Source organism: Papaver somniferum, chromosome 10 (assembly GCF_003573695.1).
Source record: "Papaver somniferum cultivar HN1 chromosome 10, ASM357369v1, whole genome shotgun sequence".
NCBI lineage: Eukaryota > Viridiplantae > Streptophyta > Magnoliopsida > Ranunculales > Papaveraceae > Papaver > Papaver somniferum.
Window position 1 is genome coordinate 133,397,061 of NC_039367.1, and position 23,278 is coordinate 133,420,338.

Consider the following 23,278-nt stretch of genomic DNA (forward strand, 5'->3'; position numbering starts at 1 on the left):
TGTAAACAAAAGATTTTAACCTATCTTCCATCAAAGAATTGACATAATAGGCTTAACTTTTGTTTGTCAAAAGTTTATTGATCTTGTATCAATACTTGCATATTGACATATAAAAGAGATAACTTTTGACATCGTATGGGAAAATAATAGTTCACAGACACAAACACACATATCCCATAACACATTGCAGTATATAAAACCATAAAGATTAATACTGCAAAAATCATCTTCCAAACCAAACTTTAGAATTTACACAAATAAATCTAACAACATGAAGATGAAAACGTTGGACATAGCTATGTGTACTCACAATAATGGCTATTCCAAACTTTAGTTATTCTTCTAAACAAAACACGAAAATAGAAGATTTACTAGACATTAAGAAGAAATTCAACAAGCCAAAATCGAATACGAACCAGACATCAAACAGCTGGTTCGGGATCCTTAAGAAGCTTGAGATCTTTGGGCTTGTGAATGACATCATCCTCTGCTTCTTCAGAATGGATATCCTTGTTGAGAAGTCCTTTTACATGAGTTTTCATGAGAACAAGGTCAGAATTAACCTTTTTCAACTCAGTTTTTACCATATCAAGACACTTCATTGTATCAACAAGTTGTTGTTTTGCATCCTCAAAGTTCTTGAGAAAGTTAACAACCACTTCATCTGAAATCTCTTCAACGTCCTCAATATCTGAGTAGGAATCAGGAGATTGAGGAAAATATCTTTCAACTTCAACAAAGGTTCCCTTCTCTTTATTGAACTCGAAATGTACCGCATTATCAACGAAGTCTTCAGATAAATCCCAAGAGAAAGAAGGAGACGCCATTGATAATAAGAAGCCTAGAGTGAGATATCTCAACTCAATAGGAAGGGTATATAAACGATTTCGAACATACTTATGGTTTACAAGCATGGTTTGCAAAAGAACCTAAAGACCGTGCGTGTACCCATAGTAAGGAGGGTCCACAAGGACCAAAATAAAGAGGCTATTTGTGAATATAGTTTGTACAAAACCCATGCATCTTAGCTCAAGGATCCGAAGCAAGAGGCAAAGAATAAAAACAAAGGGAAACGAAAGAACACGCATAAAAGAAATACTTATGTAAAAGTGTTTGAGATTGACAATCCATCTAAGAACGATAAGAAATTAGCTAGATTATCAGAGACACTTTGCCAAAAGTATACCTGTTCTATTCTCACTCAACAAGGATTTTCGTAAGTGAGATTTCAACCTTGTGATCAATTTACACAAGTATGAGCCTCCAGCTCATTAAATGACCATTGCCTTTGGTTATCCTTCTTTCTTCGAGATTTTGGAGAAAAAACATTATGATGTGAACGTTTTCATAAACATTACTGTTATCAAAATATAACTCATAGAATCGGTTCTTACCGGAAGAAATGGTTGACAGCCTGCTGACGGTTTTTTTATAACCCTTAATTACCTCCTTTAGGTTATTTCTTACATCATCATCTTTGTTATTTTTCCTTGTTACTTTGTTCACACCAACAGAACTATTATCTCCTCTGTAGCACAAGAAGGATTTCAGATCTTTTCTTAGACGGTTTTTCAGACGTTTGTTATGCATCTTTGAGAGGCCCATTGAACTGATTTTCCTGGTAGGATACACAGGATGAGTACTGAAACCATTTGGTTTACACATACTAATGTTAGTTATACCTTTGAGAATTAAGTCCAAGGTGTGTTAAAATTGAACAACGTACTTGTTATTCAACATAGGGTTCCCTTTTTGCACAACATGCTCTTTTGACCTGCAAAAGAGACAAACTTTCTAATCAAGCGAGTGATTAGAATGTTTCGTCCTGACATCTTCGTCTAAAGAATTCTTCCTCCCATGTGATGTGCAACATTCTTGAACAAGATTACAGGCACATCCTTTTTAATTGGAAGGGATTTCGATTTTACTTCTGAACCAGGACCACTTTTGGTTTTAAAAGAAGTAGATGGTATAGTGGATTTTTTGAAGAATCCTTGACTTGGGAGTTTATTCAAATGATGTTCAATTTCCAAAACATCCTTTTCAAGGAGAGTCTCAAGAAGGACTTGTGAAAACAGGTCTTCAGTGTTTTTGGAATTTCCGTCTCTTACTATACCAAGAAGAGCATTGACATGATTTTTAAAAGATTAAATTTATCAGCTTGGTTCTAACAAGATTTAGAATCAGTACACTCTCTTCAGTTGTTTCCATTTCAATAATGGAGATAGACTCCTTTGAAGGGTAATCGTAAGAACACATGTCAGTGTATGTCTGTCTCGTTAGAACACTAGGTTCGTCTATATTTGAGATTGAAGACTATTTCTCTTTAGTAGAATAAATCGAGACAGAACTTGTGTTTCTGATGATGCGTTTATCAGAGATAATACTGTCCATCTAGTCATATCGTTTACAAACACAGACTGATAAGGTCTTTAAATGTGTTTGCTTTCTCTGATACCAATTGAAAAAACGGGGGTCTAACAACCACACCCAATATTTTGATTAGCAATATGTATGGACTAACTCGAATATACTTTCTAGAGAATCAACTAGACAGTCAGACTCAATCTAGAGAAAAGTATATCGAGGAGTTAATATCTCTCTCTTGATTTGATTTTACTCAAGCAAATAGAAATCTGCGAGTCTTTATCAAATACAAGGATAATAAACTTGGATGGTACCAAAGACCAATATCTAAGGATCAATCAATTTTCAATCAACAACCAAAGGTTGGATTTCACAATTGATCGATACAAACGCACAACCTGTGATATTTCAATTATATAAAAAAATATGATGCGAAATAGAAATAACACAGATACCAGAAATTTTGTTAACAAGGAAACCGCAAATGCTGAAAAACCCCGGGACCTAGTCCATATTGAACACTACACTGTATTAAGCCGCTACATACACTAGCCTACTACAAACTAACTTCGGTCTGGACTGTAGTTGAACCCTAATCAATAGCACACTGATTCAAGGTACAATTTTGCTCCTTACGTCTCTAATCCCAGCAGGATACTACGCACTTGATTCCCTTAGCTGACCCACCCACAACCAAGAGTTTCTACGACCCAAAGTCGAAGACTTTAATAAACAAATCTGTATCACACAGAAAAGTCTACGATGATAGATAAATCTGTCTCCCACAGATAAACCTAAAAGTTTTGTTCCGTCTTCTGATAAAATCAAGGTGAACATGAACCAATCGATAACCCGGACTTATATTCCCGAAAAACATCCTAGAATTATCAATCACCTCACAATAATCTAAATCGTATGGTAGCGAAACTAGATATTGCGGAATCACAAACGATGAGACGAAGATGTTTGTGATTTCTTTTTATCTTGCCCTATCGGAGATATAATCTCAAGCCAATCTTACAATTGAACTCGTACGATAGAAAATGGCAAGATCAGATCGCTTAACTACAAGAGAAGTAGTTTCGTCTGGCTTCACAATCCCAATGAAGTATTCAAATCGTTAACCGATAGGGTCTCGAGAAGAAATCTACGATTAAAGGAGAATCGACTCTAGCAAACCAACTAGTATCACACAGGAGGTGTGGGGATTAGTTTTTCCAATTGTCAGATGTCTCCTTTATATAGTTTTCAAATCAGGGTTTGCAATCCAAGTTACCTTGTGTTTGAGGGTGAAAACGGTTTCTGATGATTTCGGTAATTTCGCGTGAGTGGGTGAAAAATGAGTCTAAACCCTAAACAATGTACTACAAGGGAGTACTTTAGATTCGAGAGATCAATCTGTACAAATCCGGCCTAAACCAAGAAATGGTCGTTCCAGACTTGCTTCGGTCACAAAGTGAAGGAGAAGGGTTGGTTTTAGGGAGGGAAGCGAAGAAAGTGGAGACCAGAATAGTTAATTCTGGAAGAGTAGTTGTTTGACTTGTATCAGAAAGTGAAAGCTAATAGATGGGAAAGCTATCAAGTGATTTCTGAGTGTTGTATGCTCCTGAACCAAAAATTGTTGTTTGGTGGAAATAGGTAGGACCTCTTTATACAAGTTGTAACATAACGTACTCTGGTCTCGTAAAAAATGGAAACGGCTGAGTAAAGTGGAAGGAGGTGGTAATGGGTAACGCCTGGAATTGATGTTCCATAATGAAAGGAGCGTTTCACCATTATTCTTTGTATTTTCTAACCGACTCATTCTTATGACACTTTCATGTAACGGGCATAGTGTACGCCGCACGCTGTAAACCGCCAAACCAATACCCTTTATGAGCATCCCCTAGTTTGTGACATGTGTTAGATGTCTCGAGTGTTTTCATGGGAAAATGTGTAGCATGGTGTTACGCGTGGCATGGTGGCATGCCAGTGGCCATGGTAGAGTCGGCATGGCTTTGCCATAGAATAGGCACGGCCAAAATTAGGGTTTGGGTGCAAACCGTGATGTTTTGGCTTTGGGCCGCAAGTTAGATGGCGAACTTAAATGGTCGAGATCCTCATCTCAGAGGTAAGGATAGTCGTTGATTATTGCAACCCTCCGTTTTAGCATCCAGCGTCGAGCATGGCTTTGCCATAGAGTAGGCGCGACCAAAATTAGGGTTTAGGTGCAAACCGTGATATTTGGATTTGGGCCGCAAGTTGCCATGCGTTACGTGGAGAACTTAGATGGTCGAGATCTGCATCTTAAAGAGAAGGGTAGCCGTTGATTATTGCAACCCTTCATTTATAGCAGGCGGCATGAAAGTATGGATGACAAGCTAGGATTTTGGTGTACTTAAGCGCGGCCAAAGGCTAGGGTCTTGGCGTAGTTTGTGCGCGACCACAGTTAAGGCTTTGCGTTGGGCCACTAGTTGCCACGCGTTAGCTGGTAATCTTGGACGGTTAAGATTTGCATCTTAGATGGAAGGGTGGTCGTTGATCGTTGCAACCCTTCGTTTTGGCAGCCAGTGACGTGAAGGAATGGCTGACATGGTATAGGCGCGGCCAAATTAGGGGTTTAGGCATAAACCATGGTTGTTTGGCTTTGGGCCTCAAGTTGCCACAAGTTCGGTAGAAAACTTGTACGGTTGAGATTTGCATCTCAGGAGGAAGGGCGGCCGTTGATTGTTGCAACCTTCCGTTTGGTAGCCAGCGGCATGGAGGCATGACCGGCGTGGCTTTGTCATGAAGTGGATCCACTGGAAGTGTGCGGCTTGGAAGGGAAGCGCTTGCGGTTTTGTCTAAATTAGGGTTTGGTATGCTAAAACCCTAATTAGCGCCTTTTACTAGAATCGCTATAGAATTCTCGTACGGACTCGGATTTTAATGGTCAGGCCTCCATTCTGCACGGAAAAGAATTTTCTATCTCCCAACGCGGGAATATCTAGGTTTTGAGCTCGTTCGGGAGGTGAAAACAGCCTGAACGTAAAACTCAGGAGGAATGTTGGAAGCAACTTGCCAAAATTAGGGTTTGGAGTGTTGAAACCCTAATTAGCGCATGTAGTATGTGCGTGCGGCATGCTTGGCGCGTTGGCTCGTTTTTGGGAAGCTAACATGTTTTGAGAAGCTAGCATGTTTTGGGAAGCTAGCAATTTTTGGGACGCTAGCGTGTTCTGGGAAGCAGCATCTATAGCGACCTCTTTTGAGACCGTGGCAGGTTTGGAGCAACCTGATTGGTCAATGAAAGTGGGGGGCCGTCAAGCTTAGGGCACGGTGTAGGTGCGGCTGGCATGGTTGGCATGCCTTGGCACGGAGACGTGGCTGGCATGGTTTTCCATTGGCACGGCAGTGCGGATGGCATGGTTGGCATGCCTTGGCGTGGGACGTGGATGGCATGGTTTGCCATTGGCACGGTGGTGCGGCTGGCATGGTTGGCATGCCTTGGCGCAGAGACGTGGCTGGCATGGTTTGCCATTGGCACGGTGGTGCAGCTGGCATGGTTGGCATGCCTTGGCGCAGAGACGTGGCTGGCATGGTTGGCCATTGGCACGGTGGTTTTGCTGGCATGGTTGGCATGCCTTGGCGCGGAGATGTGGCTGGCACGGCATGTCATTGGCACATGTTGTGAGAATTAGGGTTTGGTATATACGAAGATGATGTCAGTCAGTACTAAGGGTTCTGCCGTGGAACAAGACACATGTATATGAAAAAAAAGGTACCATGGTAATTCTTACATATGCATGATGATTGATTCAATGAATGCGCTAGTGGTCATAGTGACGTCATGTCAGATGTATGGTTTTACGATTTTAACCCTAAGCTAAAAACCACCATCAACATTAAGTCCCATGCTTAGCTCGGAGCAGAAGCATTGTTGTGAGGTAAGCATAAGATAGTGACAGACAAGGACAAAATTGAAGCGGCGAGTCATAAAAGAAGGCTAGGAAGATTCGTATAACCTTTTCGAGAGTGTTTTGAAATCCGTGCTTCTTGCGTTGGCGGCCTTGCATGAATTCTACTTGCATCGTTACTGACTAGACCGTGAAATGGTAGAGGCATTGCTGGTTGAGATGCAGGATGTCAGCTTGGTTTAGCCACGCGTCATCTTGGCTGGGCTAGGGAATGCATAGGTGTTGGCTTAGCGAGCTGTCAGCGTTGGTCGAATTGGTAAGGCTTTGGGAGAGGTTTGGCGTGCGTGAGCTGCCGACGTGGTTTGGGCGCGGTATGGCTCGGCTCGGCGCGAGTTGGCTTGGAATGGAGCCGTCAGTGTTGGATTGGCTACGAATGGGACCGCAGACGTTGTACTGGCTAGGAATAGAGTGTGTCCTCTGGGTTAGGCTTCAGAACGCGGAACAGAGCCGCTTGCATAGACTTGGCGTAAAGGGAAACTGCTAGCATTGGGTTGGCTTGGAATGAGCCGTCACTATTGGTCGGCTTGGACTTGGAGCCGTTAGCAGTGGATTGGCTTGGAAAGGAGCCGTCAGCATTGGTCGGCTTGGAGTGGAGCTAGCTTGGGTTCCGTGGAAGGATGACAACCTGCTTCAGTTCGTGGAGTGATGGCAACTTGCTTCAGTTCCGTGGGAAGGTGACGACTGGTTTCGGGAAGATAACAACATGCTTCAGTTCCGTGGGAAGGTGACGACTTTGTCTAAATTAGGGTTTGACGTGGCAAAACCCTAATTAGCGCCCTTTGCTATAATCGTTGTAGAATTCTCGTACGAACTCGGATTTTGACGGTCCTCCCTTCCGTTTTAATCGGAAAAGAATTTCCTATCTTCCACGCGGGAGTATTTAGGTTTTAAGCTCTTTTAGGAGGTGAAAACGGCCCGACAGTGAAACTCAGGAAGAATTCAGGAGGGATGTTGCGGGCCCGGGGTAGCATAGTCGCGCCAAGTCATCTATTCCCGTTCATGGAGCAAGAAGGAAACTTTATTCTGTGCAAACTCTAGAAACTCCATCCGTATGAAAAGAGGTATTGACCTTCTTCTATTTTTTGTTTCTCGTCCGGATCCGTGCTTTTGTCTGCAGTGTCTCTCCAGTGGATTCCAAAATTTAACAAACTCTATTGCATTCTTGGAACGGATGAATGTGGTTTCGTTGTCGGTCCATCCTTGATTTTAGGTTGTTCAGTGTCTGGACCTTCTGATCGCGATGACAGTATGTTGTGGATACTTTTATGGTCGAAATCTTCCAGAGCCACTGGATGAAATAGATGAGTTGGGAGACGTTTTGTTGCCGACGTGCTGCTATCAAGTCTTCAAATACTTTGTTCCCAGAGATATCCTTCGAACCATCTTCTGAATCTTGGACTATCATATGGAATGGGATGCTGTGAGCAGTCCCCAGTTATATTTCTGTTAGATCCGATGTCACGGCCGAACATGTGAATGTATCTCTGTGGCGCGCTTTTGGAGTCTTCGATGCACATGTACGGCTTCGTGTTGAGAAATTCCTGCGGCTCGTAAAACTTCGGCAGTGATGATGTTGAAATCAGAAATAACCAGGTTGAGGGGAGTGAAAGCGTCTCTTGCTGGTAGTCTCCTTGTGTAGCCTACTTTCATTGCATCGCCTTGAATCCATGTCCACGGGATTTGATACAAGCTTATTGTACTCTTCTGGATGTGTTGCTGGGATGCACATGGAAGAAATATTCTGGATTGCAAAGAGGTAGGAATAAAAGAGTTACGTGGTTTATCGCGGCTCCCTCTGTTTCTTCAGAAAAATGTTTCAGCCGCATCTCCGGGGTTATCTCATGAATCTTTGATGGTCATCGGGATGGACTGCGACGAGCAGGCCCCAGTCGCACTTTTCTTTAGTTTTTGAAGTTGTTTCTTCTGAGTAGGCTTGGGATCCACCACGGCCTCGTAAAGTGCTGCAGGTGTCTTCTAGACAGAGAGGTGATGATATTCTTACGCTACACCCTTGAAGAGTAAATGACCTCGTCGTGACTATGACGTTTTGGTTGACCGTGTCTTCTGAGATTTGACAGTGAAGGGAGTCTATGTAGATCCTCAGTCCCGAAATGCGGTTTACATGTTTCCATCTTTGTAGTGATCGTGTTTTTGGTGAAACTCTCACTGGTACCAACAAACGAGCGGCAGCGGTTCTTGGCAGCAGATGTGATCAAAAGAGACTACATTGTCATGGGAACAAAGTAGGTTGGCTGGATGCGTAAGCGAGCAAACTGTCCATGACCATGAGCTTTGGCGGGAAGGAGGCGTTGAAGCGGCTTCGGTTCTTGGAGAGGATGTTGAAACTTATAGAGCAAAAACGCTGAAGATTCGTCTTCGGATCTTGGAGCAGCTTATGGAGAGAATGCTGAAGCGGAGCGACTGCTGGAGCGAACGTTAAAGCGGAGCGGCTGCTGAAGCGAACGTTGAAGCGGAGCCGCTGCTGGAGGACGTTGAAGAGGAGAGGCTGCGTCGATCAGTGTGCTGTCAAACTGGACACCCTTCAAGCGAACATTGGTTAGGAGTCCCCAGTTCCATCTATCATCGTGCTTTCCAAGAGAGGTTGGGGTTTGGAAACGTCTTCCTGGTTGGAAACAGCTGCTTTCCTGATGCAGTGCGGTTGAGGGATGCAAATATGTCTTGACGATGCACCTTGGGGAAATATAGAATCTCACATAAATGTTTCATCATAGGCTGCACGATTTTGAGGGCGAAGTCCCCAAAAATCATGCATTTCCTGACAGGAAAAGAGTCTTCTACTGGGAGTTCAAAAGCAACGCTGGAAGGATGCCAGCTGCTGATGTTGGGAAGATGCAAGATGTTAGCGCTGGAAGGATGCAAGCTGCTGGCGCTGGAAAGGATGCAAGCTGGCACTTGAAAGGTGCAAGATGTTAGCGCTGAAAGGATGCAAGATGCTGGCGCTGGAAAGGTGCAAGTTGTTAGTGCTGGAAGGATGCAAGCTGCTGGCGCTGGAAAGGTGCAAGCTGTTAGCGCTGGATCGGCTTGGAATGGGCGCTGGCTTGGAATGGACGCTGGCTTGGCGTGGCGAGACTTGTTATTGCGGGCCCAGTTGCCTCTTTCCATACGTAGCTCAAATAGGAAATCCTTTCCTTACTCAAATTACAAAAGTGTTATGCGTATGAAAGGGGTTGGCTCTCCTTTTTATCTCGTATCTTTGTTCTCACGTCCTGGTGTTAGCGGTAGAGCAATAACAATAGAGTGGGCAAGCATATTCCAGCTATGTACTCTAGCGTTTCTCAGTCAATTTGTTTTCTTGTTTTCTTGTGTTGGTGCAAACCCTAGCCATAGGTATGCCTTCCATAAATATGTAGAAATATTGTTCTTCTGAATTGGTGTAAACCCTAGCCGTGGGTATGCCTTTCATAAACTTGTAGAAATACTTCATCATAAACAATTCCTCTTCGAATATCACTGTAGTAACATCGGCTACCTCATGAATAGTGACGAGTAATCATTATTATGCAAAGTAGGCACGTACGGGTAGGTGACCCTTTTTTTTTTGAAAGGCAAACAAAGCGCCTGGTTTATGGTTTGATTTGAATTGATATATAACTGTTATCTATGAGGGTTTTGGATTATTCTTTTGTAATGAATTGTTTTAGAATAATTTTTTCTTGGTTACGATTGCAAGTGACCCAAACATCCCAGGAAAACCATGGGACCATGAGCGTTGCGTGTCGGTAGAGAGCATGGGATGAAGCATAACATGGATATCGGTTTTATCATTCCTGTGAAAGCTTGAAGTAGTAAACCATGTATTTTGTCTAGGCAAGACTTACTCGTTGTTGTTTTTTTGGATCTCTTGACGAAAAATGAATCTTTCGGGTGTAAGTCCGAGTTTTATGGGAAGCACCGCCGTGATTGTGGAAAGTCCTCAGTCGACCCTGAGTCACCTGATAACCGAGTCGTCGATCCTTGGGAGGATCGCTTGCTTCTACCATCTTGGAAGTCCCCAGTCACCTCTTGTCGAGTCGTGACTGGTAACTGAGTCGCTGATCCCTGAGTGGATCGTTTGCTTCTACCACCTTGACGTCTGGGTTGAAGTATGAGATTGGGAGTTGGAAGTCGATATTGTAAACGAGAGATTAATCCTCCCGCTGTGGTCGCCAATTGTTTGAGGGTGAAAACGGTTTCTGATGATTTCGGTAATTTCGCGTGAGTGGGTGAGAAACGAGTCTAAACCCTAAACAATGTAATGCAAGGGAGTACTTTAGATTCGAGAGATCAATCTATACAAATCCGGCCTAAACCAAGAAATGTCCGTTCCAGACTTGCTTCGGTCACAAAGTGAAGGAGAAGGGTTGGTTTTAGGGAGGGAAGCGAAGAAAGTGTTGAGACCAGAATAGTTGATTCTGGAAGAGTAGTTGTTTGACTTGTATCAGAAAGTGAAAGCTAATAGATGGGAAAGCTAGCAAGTGATTTTTGAGTGTTGTATGCTCCTGACCCAAAACTTGTTGTTTGGTGGAAATAGGTAGGACCTATTTATACAAGTTGTAACATAACGTACTCTGGTCTCGTAAGAAATGGCAACGGCTGAGTAAAGTGGAAGGAGGTGGTAATGGGTAACGCCTGGAATTTATGTTCCATAATGAAAGGAGCGTTTCACCATTATTCCTTGTATTTACTAACCGACTCATTCTTATGACACTTTCATGTAACGGGCGTAGTGTACGCCGCACGATGTAAACCTCCAAACCAATACCCTTTATGAGCATCCCCCAGTTTGTGACATGTGTTAGATGTCTCGAGTGTTTTCATGGGAAAACGTGTAACATGGTGTTATGTGTGGCATGGTGGCATGCCAGTGGCCATGGTAGAGTCAGCATGGCTTTGCCATAGAATAAGCGCGGCCAAAATTAGGGTTTGGGTGCAAACCGTGATGTTTTGGCTTTGGGCCGCAAGTAAGGTGGCGAACTTGAATGGTCGAGATCCGCATCTCAGAGTGAAGGATAGTCGTTGATTATTGCAACCCTCCGTTTTAGCATCCAGCGTCGAGCATGGCTTTTCCATAGAGTAGGCGCGACCAAAATTAAGGTTTAGGTGCAAACCGGGATGTTTGGCTTTGGGACGCAAGTTGCCATGCGTTACGTGGCGAACTTGGATGGTCGAGATCTGCATCTCAAAGAGAAGGGTAGTCGTTGATTATTGCAACCCTTCGTTTATAGCAGGCGACATGAAAGTATGGCTGGCAAGCTAGGATTTTGGTGTAGTTAGGCGCGGCCAAAGGCTAGGGTCTTGGCATAGTTTGTGCGCGCGACCACGGTTAAGGCTTTGCGTTGGGACACTAGTTGCCACGCGTTAGCTGGTGACCTTAGACAGTTAAGATCTGCATCTTAGATGGAAGGGTGGCCGTTGATCATTGCAACCCTTCGTTTTGGCAGCCAGTGACGTGAAGGAAATGTTGGCATGGTATAGGCGCGGCCAAATTAGGGGTTTAGGAATAAACCATGGTTGTTTGGATTTGGGCCGCAAGTTGCCACAAGTTCGGTGGAAAACTTGTACGATGGAGATTTGCATCTCAGGAGGAAGGGCGGTCGTTGATTGTTACAACCTTTCGTTTGGTAGCCAGCGGCATGGAGGCATGGCCGGCGTGGCTTTGGCATGAAGTGGAGCCACTGGAAATGTGCGGCTTGGAAGGGAAGCACTTGCGGCTTTGTCTAAATTAGGGTTTGGTATGCTGAAATCCTAATTAGCGCCCTTTACTAGAATCATTGTAGAATTCTCGTACGGACTCGGATTTTGATGGTTCTCCCCTCCATTCTGCACGGAAAAGAATTTCCTATCTTCCTACGCGGGAATATCTAGGTTTTGAGCTCGTTCGGGAGGTGAAAACAGCCCGAACGTAAAACTCAGGAAGAATTCAAGAGGGATGTTGGTAGCAACTTGCCCAAATTAGGGTTTGGCGTGTTGAAACCCTAATTAGCACATGTTGTATGCGTTGCGGCATGCTTGGCGCGTTGGCTCTTTTTTGGGAAGCTAACATGTTTTGAGAAGCTAGCATGTTTTGGGAAGCTAGCGATTTTTGGGGCGCTAGCAATTTTGGGACGCTAGCGTGTTCTGGGAAGCAAGCATGTATAGCGACCTCTTTTGAGATCATGGCAGGTTTGGAGAAACCTGATTGGTCAATGAAAGTGGGGAGGGCAAGCTTAGGGCACGGTGTAGGTGCTGCTGGCATGGTTGGCATACCTTGGTGCGGAGACGTGGCTGGAATGGTTTGCCATTGGCACGGTGGTGCGGCTGGCATGGTTTGCATGCCTTGGCGCGGAGACGTGGCTGGCATGGTTTGCCATTGGCATGGCGGTACGGATGGCATGGTTGGCATGCCTTGGCGCGGAGACGTGGATGACATGGTTTTCCATTGGCACGGTGGTGCGGCTAGCATGGTTGGCATGCCTTGGCGCGGAGACGTGGCTGGCATGGTTTTCCATTGGCACGGTGGTGCGTCTGGCATGATTGGCATGCCTTGGCGCGTAGACGTGGATGGCATGGTTTTCCATTGGCACGGTGGTGCGACTGGCATGGTTGGCATGCCTTGGCGCAGAGACGTGGATGGCATGGTTTTCCATTGGCACGGTGGTGCGGCTGGCATGGTTGGCATGCCTTGGCACAGAGACGTGGCTGGCATGGTTTGCCATTGACACGGTGGTGCGGCTGGCATGGTTGGCATGCCTTGGAGCGGAGATGTGGATGGAACGGCATGCCATTAGCACATGTTGTGAGAATTAGGGTTTGGTATATACGAAGATGATGTCAGTCAGTACTAAGGGTTCTGCCCTGGAACAAGACACATGTATATACAAAAAAGGTACCCTGGTAATTCTTACATAGGCATGCTGACTGATTCAATGAATGCGTTAGTGGTCATAGTGACGTCATGTCAGATGTATGGTTTTACGATTTTAACCCAAAGCTAAAAACCACATCAACACCTTGGTAACAAAGCATTCAGTATTCACCGTTAGATGAAAAACCTGATTTATCCAAGCTAATATCTTTTAACCGTTAGATCGGAACTTAGCTTGTCATGCACAAATGAAATGTATTCATTTAGGTTTGAGTGACCGTACCTAAACGTGTACACTTAGTTGGTTCACAAATAGTTAACCAATGGTTAGCCATATGAGCACTTTCATATTAACCGTATTCATCTTCACCATAACTAGTTCAAATGACTCATAAGAACTAGTTCAAGAGTTGTTCAATTGCTTAGATCTTTATACATAGACACAATTGAAACAAAATCGGTTTGATTCATTTGAATCAATTCATGAACAATATAACCACGGTTTGCAAAGATTGCATTCCTTATTGATTTATTGTTTAAGTTCATGAAACTACCGATTTGAGAAATATAACCAGCTTGGGTACGCGTACGGGTATGCGTACCTTAGCTACCGGATTTGAGTTGGCTTTTGGTTCCCAAACTCAGCAGAATTTTTCGGGTAGAAAAGGTCCGCCAGTACGCGTACTGGTACGCGTACTTAAGGTGACTGGTTCATGAGTTCGTAAACTCCAAACTCAGCAGAATTTTCCGGGAGGAAAAGTTCCGCCAGTACGCGTACGGGTACGCGTACCTAACCCGTCTCCTTCACCAATACCGTATGCACACATATGCACACACTTGGTTTCCGGTACATGGATTTATACATTAATGTGCGAACACACTATATATGCTTATATCCATAGTTGGTTACGTAATCTCAACTCTACATTTCAATTATTGAAACATTCTTCTATAATGTTATAATATTCTTTAGACATAAAGAATCGACTATCGTCATCAAAGCTATTTTCAAGATTGAAACGTCATCATGACTTTCGTCACGGGTAAAGATGAAAATGGTTAAAGCAAAAGCTTACCAACTGTAGGATCCAAATATCGCACAACGGTAAGAGTTTGCGATATTATAGATAGATCTTGCGAAGTTATAGAGAGAGTTTGCGAGAAGGTAGCGAAGCTTGCGAGAATGTAGTTTGGGTGCGAGATAATATGAGCTGTACTCCACTACATATGAGCTGTCATCCACTATGTAAACACATATATAAAGGGAAAGTCAGAGAGAGAGAAGAGGGGTTTAGAATTTGTATTATTATTATTTCCTTCTTCTTCCTCTACCAACCTAGAGCTCTAAATACTCATTAATGGAGTCTCCATATAATCAAGATGTAATTACAAATAATCATAGTAAAACCTAACCCCGTGGATGTAGATAAAATTGATCGAACCACGTAAATCTTGTGTCTTATTTTCTTTTTCATTATCTTTATCTTTATTTTCATATCAAATAAGTTTAGATCTAGAAATTATAGTCATGATAATACAAGGGGTGTGTTGTAGGATTTCTTGCAACTACATTTTGGCGCTAGAAACAGGGAGGAGTAAAGGATTTATCCCTCCTGTAGCTTGTTGGTTTAAGAAATTTCCATGAAGATTAGCTATTGTTCATATTTTCTAGATCTACAAAGTTTAGGTTCAAAAATGGAAATTTTATGGAAGAAACCACACTTTCAGGGAGTAAACATCATCAACAACTCAAAAATATGAAAATAATGAGAGAAAAAATTAGTTGTCGTGGTGAAATTTAAGGAAAAAATGGAAGTTTCAGTGGAAGATTTTCATGTTCAGGAGATGAATGAAAATGTGAAAGAAGTTAAGGAAGGACGAAGAAAAGATAAGAGGCAGATGCTGCAATTTCTATCACAAACAGAAATTCGCACAGATGGTTCAAGGCTGAGCGAACAATAAATAGGTCACAGGTTCGAATTCGCAGAGATACATATTTTTCATGTTCTTCTCATTTGCATGGGAGAATAAAAGAATAATAGAAAAACATTGTGCGTTTATTTTGCAAAGAGATTCTTGAACAGTTGGTCAAAAAGAACAATATGTACATTCGTGGTCGCAAGTTCGAACTTCCCTGCGAGGGTTAGCACAGTTGGTCAGGAGGCATGAATGCAAGCAGCAGGTCGCGGGATCAATTCTTGCTTCTCGCATGTTTATTTTTATTATGTGAAATTTATACAGAATTGCCTCTTACACAGTTGGAATTTGATTACTTCGCAAGAACTTTGATTATTTCGCAAAAGAGGCTTAGCACAGTTGGTATGGTGCGAGAAAATCCAAGAAGTAGATCAAGGGTTCAAGTCTCACTTCTCACACTTCTTTTTGCTGCGCGAAATTCATACATTTCAAGGCATTTATTCACTTCTTTGACAACAACAACGACTCACATGAAACATAAGTACCACTTCCTTGAACATTTTACTTTATACTAAGAACGAATAAAAAGATTTTTGATTTGATTTACAAAAAAGCGATTCAATCGCACGATTACAAAGATTTCAAGATTTCAAAGATTATAAAGATTACTAAGATTTCAAGATTACAAAGACTTCAAAATTACAAAGATGCGAGATTTCAAAATTACAGAAAACTGAGAAAATTTAATTTATATGTTTCTCTAGAATATTTCTTTTACAGAGAATAAAAAGATTTTTGATTTTATTTACAAAATACGAAATAATCGCAGAATTACAAGGATTTCACAATTACAAAGATTTCGCAAGAGACAATCTAAGATCCATAAAAATCTAAGATTAGAATGGGGAGAACCTTTATGGCGAACACCCTAGTTCGCGAATAAAATTTCGCAAGAGGCAAATGTAAGACCTAAAGTACGTCATAGAAGGGGGTACCTGTAGCATGACTCAGGGAAAAGGTTACACCGCCCCTGGAACCCGAGTCATGGAGATTTGGGGTCAATAAAGCCCATCCGGGAGAGGCACCTTGGATTCTCAGCTTTAGCATATGACTTAGGTTGGGCGACTAAGGTAATAAGGACTCTCCCAAGGAGTGCAGAATCTGATCAAGGCACCGAGGTACACTGTTGAGTCAAGAGTGCCAGGGGGTTTGAAGCGTCCTTGCCATTCTTGACAAGTCTTGGCTTATACTGCACTCGGCCCGAAGAAAACCCCACTTAGGGTGCAGTCTCATAACTATAAGCCCTATAGGTAAAAGGGATAAGAGGCTGCAAAAACAACTGGTTGTTGTTAAGACCGTATGGGAGGAGCTGACCTTGTATGGTAGAAGTACGCCTCCTTGAAGGGGCAACCAGGGGGGAGATAAGGGCGGAACCCTCCATTAGGGAGCTGATAAGTGTCTTAAGACGCAAATGTCATGAGGCTTTTTACTCACAAGGGTATTAAGGCTTGTCATATTTGTGCAACAATCCTGAAGAGGCAATAATACTAGAGAAAAAGTTAAGACGAGATCAATGGGTCATTACATGAAAGTGTGAAGACGTCCTGCGATTTCGTCGCAAGACGGCAATGTCATGGGGCTTTATTTTCGCAAGAATATTTAGGCCTGTCATATTGTCGCAACAATCCTGAAGAGGCAATAGTACAAAAGAAAAAGTTAAGGCAAGATTAATGGGTTTTTGCATGAAAGTGCAAAGACGTCCTGCAATTTTGTCGCAATGACAAGAGGTGGCAAAATAAGACCTTTAACTAGGAAGGCAAAATAAGACCACATAAGAAAATGAGTAAGCAAGTAAGCTTGCGAGAATGATTATATGTAAGCAAACAAGCTTGCGAATATGTACATGGAAATGTAACTGAGGTAGTGAAAATGCCGCAGACTTGATATTATGATCATACTGTTATGAGATACTAATAGTGCATGAAAAAGGAAAGATGAAACACAAGTAAGAACTTGTGAGGAACAATAACTACACGAAGAGGAATGCATACACTAAAGAAAAATCCAGAGAAATCGAGAATGGAGGCAATTTAAAGCTACATCAATTTTAGCGTGCAAAATGAGCTAAGTAACGCAAACATTAGTTATACATTGCAATAGATAAGCATTCTCATCATACAAACATCATACTCACATCATAAAAGCATTGCATAAGCATTTCATAGCATAAACATCGCATACACATTTCATAACATAATCATCACATAAGCATTATATTCGCACAAGTACTTTACAAAACTGTACGAAATAATATTGCAGAACTTCGCAATAATATCGCAGAATTATTCAGAATTTCGCATAATTATTCAGAATTTCGCATAATTATTCAGAATTTCGCAGAATTTTTCAGAATTTCACAGAATTATTCAGAATTTCGCAGAATTTTTCAGAATTTCTCAGAATTTCGCAGAATTATTCAGAATTTCGCAGAATTATTCAGAATTTCGCAGAATATTTCAGAATTTCGCAGGATTATTCAGAATTTCGCAGGATTATTCAGAATTTCGCAGAATATGTCAGAATTTCGCAGGATTATTCAGAATTTCGCAGAATGTGTCAGAATTTCATAGGATTATTCAGAGTTTCGTAGGATTATTCAGAATGTGTTGGAATTTCGCAGAATGTGTCAGAATTTTGCAGAAGGTGATTATTTCGCAGAATGTGATTATTCCGAACGATATGATCATTTCGCTCAATTATTTCGCAAAATTATAAGCAACTTGAAGAGATTATACTATCGCATGAGCACAAAACATGAGACAGGGGAAAGATGAGAATGAAGAAACAATTCGCACATTCAACATTTTCTCAAAGATTCTACCCTCATAGATAAAGAACAGAGGCAACTATGGATTACCAAGAAAACATTTTATGTTCTTTATCTTCTCGACAAGAATCACCAAAAATTGAGTAATAATTTCGCATGAATAGAGGCAATACTTATTATTCTCATTCAAGGACGGATACTTCTTACATTTCGAGAATCGAATATTTCTTATACTTCATCAAGGATACTTCATGCTTCTTATACTTCTTCAAGGATACTTCATACTTCGCATACTTCAAAAGATGATATTTCTTATTTACTTCGCAACATTCCGGAACTTCACAAAAGAATAGAGGCAAGTACGTATTTTTCAAATCCAGTATTCTTTCGCTCGTTCCTTCATCAACAAAGATCAAAGACTACTCCAACAACACGTATCTCTCTCCAACGACTACAACAAAGTGGATTTTTCCTTAAAGATCGCTCTTCAAGAAATATTCAAGGAAAAAGAGGCAAGATGTAGGATCCAAATATCGCACAATGGTAAGAGTTTGCGATATTATAGATAGAGACTGCGAAGTTATAAAGAGAGTTTGCGAGAAGGTAGCGAAGCTTGCGAGAATGTAGTTTGGGCGCGAGATAATATAAGCTGTACTCCACTACATATGAGCTGTCATCCACTATGTAAACACCTATATAAAGGGAAAGTCAGAGAGAGAGAAGAGGGGTTTAGAATTTGTATTATTATTATTTCCTTCTTCTTCCTCTACCAACCTAGAGCTCCAAATACTCATTAATGGAGTCTCCATGTAATCAATATGTAATTACAAATAATCATAGTAAAACCTAACCCCGTGGATGTAGATCAAATTGATCGAACTACGTAAATCTTGTGTCTTATTTTCTATTTTCATTATCTTTATATTTATTTTCATATCAAATAAGTTTAGGTCTAGAAATTATAGTCATGACAATACAAGGGGTGTGTTGTAGGATTTTCTGCACTACACCAACACTTATTTCGAGAAAAAGATAGGCGAGTAAACTCTGCTCTAAATAGCAAATGTGTATGTATGAAAATTATCATACTTATACGACTTTTGTCTCAAGAGTAGGAGATAGAATAGATAGACTTTTGAGTGACAGATGAGTTCAAGTCTCCACATACCTTTTGGTCGGATGAAGTTCCACTAGTTCCTTGAGTAGTTCTTCGTCTTTGTAAGATAATCGCCATGGAGTCTGGAGCTCAACTATTCCTAACTATCCTAGACCGAGACTTAGTCATAAGTATATTAGAAATCAAGACATATAGTTTTGATCACTAATATTGACAAACATGCTTGAGATAGAAACGCATGCGAGTTCGACCGAGCAATGCTCTAACAAAACATGTTCCTGATACATTATCGCTTTGCCATAAAAAGGGTAATGATGAAGTACAATGCTTCAAGTGTGGTATATTCGGACATATGGCAAAACATTGTCCCAGTAGAAGAACTCAGAAGTGCAATAAGGCCTATGTCTCCACTCTTGATGGTATTCCGGAGGAAGAATCCAATGAAGAAATATCTGATTGTAATGCACTTGTTGCCAACTCTAACAATGATGAATCATGTGAGTCTAATCAACTCCTAGAGAAGATTGAGTTGGAAATTAAGGAAAATAAAAGGATAAGCCTGGTTCCTGAAAACCTTTTGAAATTTCTTTCAGATAAAACCCGTATGGTAAAATCTGAACAAGAAAAATTGGGTGAAAAACCAAGAGAATCAAAAACTAGTTTTTCTGATAACTTGATAAGTTCTTCATGTGAAAGAAATAATCACACTGCAATTTTCCTTTGGAAATAAACTTATCAAAGCACTTCGCAAGGGGATAAAGAAAACTGGTAAGTTTATGAGATCCAAAAGGGAAATTGCAAACTCTTGCAATTACAAGAGAAAGAAAGAACAAAAGGAAACACAGTCTATTGTGTTTATAAGCCATCCTAAGGATGTCTTTGTTAACTATGGTGAGAATAATTCTCACCTTAACACACACTGATTGTGTTGAATTATGCATCCTCACTTGTTGCCCAAAATTCTGGTTGTGAGGAAGCATAAATCTGGGCAAGTTGTTCATATATATTTCTTTAGTGAAAAATAATAGATATCTTTATTTTTGGGAAAAGTAGTTTCGGTTTCCATAATCCAATTATTCCTTGATTTTCTCTTATCTTATATATCTTCTTCCTGTCCTAAAGAAGACTATTTTATGTCAGTGGAGAAATCGGTAAAAGAAGGGTCATCTCTTGATGATTTAGCACTCTGTGCATCAGTTATGACTGAAACTCATGATGTATCTCTTCATGATAACTCTCAAAATTCTCTAAGAAAACAGATTCTTTCAGTTAAAGGTTTCATTAGATATCATGAGCTGATGATAAAGGATTCAAAAGAAGTACTAGCTAATCTTCATTCTCAACTGATTGAGATGAACAATTCGTCTACTGAAAATGAAAGTGCTCAAAAGAATTTGAATCTAGTTTTTGAAAGCAATCTTCACAAGAACTGAGAAACAGGAAAATAGACAGTAGTTTTTGATTTCTTTCAATGATTATAATAGGTCTATTTATGAATAAAACTATCTTATTATGAATAAAATTATTTGGTTTATAATTTCTTTTGTGATAGTTTATGTTTACATAGCCTGTGCTTGAATGCTTTATCTTATTGCTACGTATGTGTATGGGATGATTTGATTTCGGTTTTCTAACCTTTATATTCGATCTCATATGTTGTGAACCCTTATGGTTTGGGTGACTTTTTGGTTTAGCAGGATTAAGTTCTATCCCATGTTGGTAGGCTTTATCAAAGGATCATGAGGGGTTCTGATTGAAACAATATGTCAAAAAGTCACAATATGTTGAATCGTTTGGTTTATCATAAAAACATATGTGTTTCATGGTTTCAACTTTTGCTTGCCATAGTTAAAACCGGTTTTCAACCTTTCTCTGGTAAAGGTTGGTTGTTGTTATTCTTTTGTTTTGCATAAGGATGACAACATAATGATATTTCGATATCAATTCTCCCTGGAAGAAGATGCAGACATATTGGAGAAAAGGATGCAAAATTTGAGGTAACGACTTTGTTAGTTAATCGTTTTCCTGTTTAAGAAAAGCATGAGTTTATTGCGTATATTTATTGCTTTTGCTTAACAAAATTTCGGTACAATTGATGTTTTATTCCATTATTTGTGTATGGATGTGTGTTTGATTCAATTGTTTCCGGTTAAGAAAAACTATTGTTATCTTGCTTTATTGTTTGGTATCAATCGTTTAGGCTTACAAAATTTCGGTGCAATTGCGGTGCCTTAATGTCTATGTTGTCAATAGCTTCCGGTTGAGGTGAATAATTATGCAAGTTGATTTATTTGGTTTGTATGAATTGTTTATGGCTTAACGAAAGAAAAGGTTTACGGGATGAATTGTTTAGTCCAATTCAATTCCGGATAAGAGAAACTAAGTTAATTCTGATCTTAGTTAAACTTATCAAAGTGGAGGTTTCGGTTATTCAAGTCTAATCGAATGCCTTAACAAGGAATGCTAGTTAACTAACCTAGTACTTGTCTAGTATAATTGTTTTTATTCATTTGCAGTTTCCTCGTTAACAAAATCTTGTTGTGTCTTTTACTTTTCTATTTCCGCAACTATAATTGTTTTTATTATAATTAGAAGTAAAATACACAAACGTTAATTCCTATTTACTTGATAGTAATCCTATTGTGTTTGATTAAGTCTGAACCTCTTATCAAGTAAACATACTTTGTTGTTGTATTGTCTCGATATCGTATCCATAGATGATGACATGAAGTGTGAACCGATTAGTTGTATTGTCTCGACTCAGTCCATAGACAATCACTTTCGGAGAAAGGATTTATAGGTGGAAAAGTTTTAGATTGAGGTATATTTGGGTACCCTCGTATTTTCAAACTTGTATTTGGTGCACATGTCCATAGGATCGGTTCCCAATGTCTAAAAACGTGTTGTACATGTTCATAGGATCGGTTCCCAATAACTAGAAACGTGTTGCACCTCTTACAAGGATTGATTCCCCTTTATTTATCAGTTACACCTCTTACTAGGATCGGTTCCCCTTTGCCTAGAGTTGGTCATACCAATTAAAACAAATCGATCATACCATCTCAGGTGATTACTTAAGATCGGTTTCACTAATAAAAGTCATACCAATACAAAATTCAGGCCTTGTGAATAGTTTTACCAAGAACATAAGCAAGTCATGAGCGGTTATACTAAACACACATGTTGGTAATTCAAAAGATTTGCAATGAATAACAATACCAATAATCCTAGTGATTTCCCTTTCGATTCATAACACAAGTTTATGAATTGTACTTCCTTTAAACGAATGTAAACACATTGTTTCCTAGGACGAAATCTTCACCCATACCCATACATAATCACAATAGCATTCATACGATTATGTCGATGTCTTATATACGAAGTTCAAAAGATAAGCGTTATACTTCGTATTTGTTGATGGTGGATTTTCAACAAAGGTCAAAATCGTAAAATCATGATACTGCATGTCTCTGACACGGCTTTCAGGCATGTGACGATTCATATTTTACGAGCCATGATGAACATGTTTTTCGAAAGGCCTCCACTAGCTGAGCATTCGATGCCTCGCATTTCATCATGACCTTTATGTAGAATAAAATAATTGGGCGGTTCTCCTCAGATTGAGAACTTAACTCCTTCAGGACGTCGGTGACACTCACTGTTCCCTGACTACATAGAGAGACCCACCTCTACATAGAAGAACGATTGGGCGGTTCTCCTCAGATTAAGAGCATTAACGCCTTCAGGACGTCGGTGACACTCACTGTTCCCTGACTATGTAGAGAGACCGTGTACAGATCCAGGTGGTCCTCCGTACATAATTGTTGAGAAGGCAAAAACGCCTTCACGACTTCGGCAACACTCGCTGTTTCCTGACTATGCACCTTAAAAAATGGGTATGACGCTTTAACTGGCTAATATCCCTTCTGCAATACATTAATTCTACCGTGACATTCACCACTAAATTCCTAGAAGATAATCTATTTTATCTCATCATTACGATTTCATGATCGAATCCACGACTGATCTCATAAAATGGTGATAGATAAATTATTACTTCGATTTCATGATCGAATCCACGGCTGATCTCGTGAAATGGTAATACATTACTCCGATTTCATGATCGAATCCACAGCCGATCTCATGGAATGGTAATAAACAATCATTACTTCGATTCTATGGTCGAATCCACGATCCCATGGAATGGTAATACTTATTTTATTATTCTGAATTCATGGTCGAATCCACAGCTGATCCTATGGATTGATAATAAA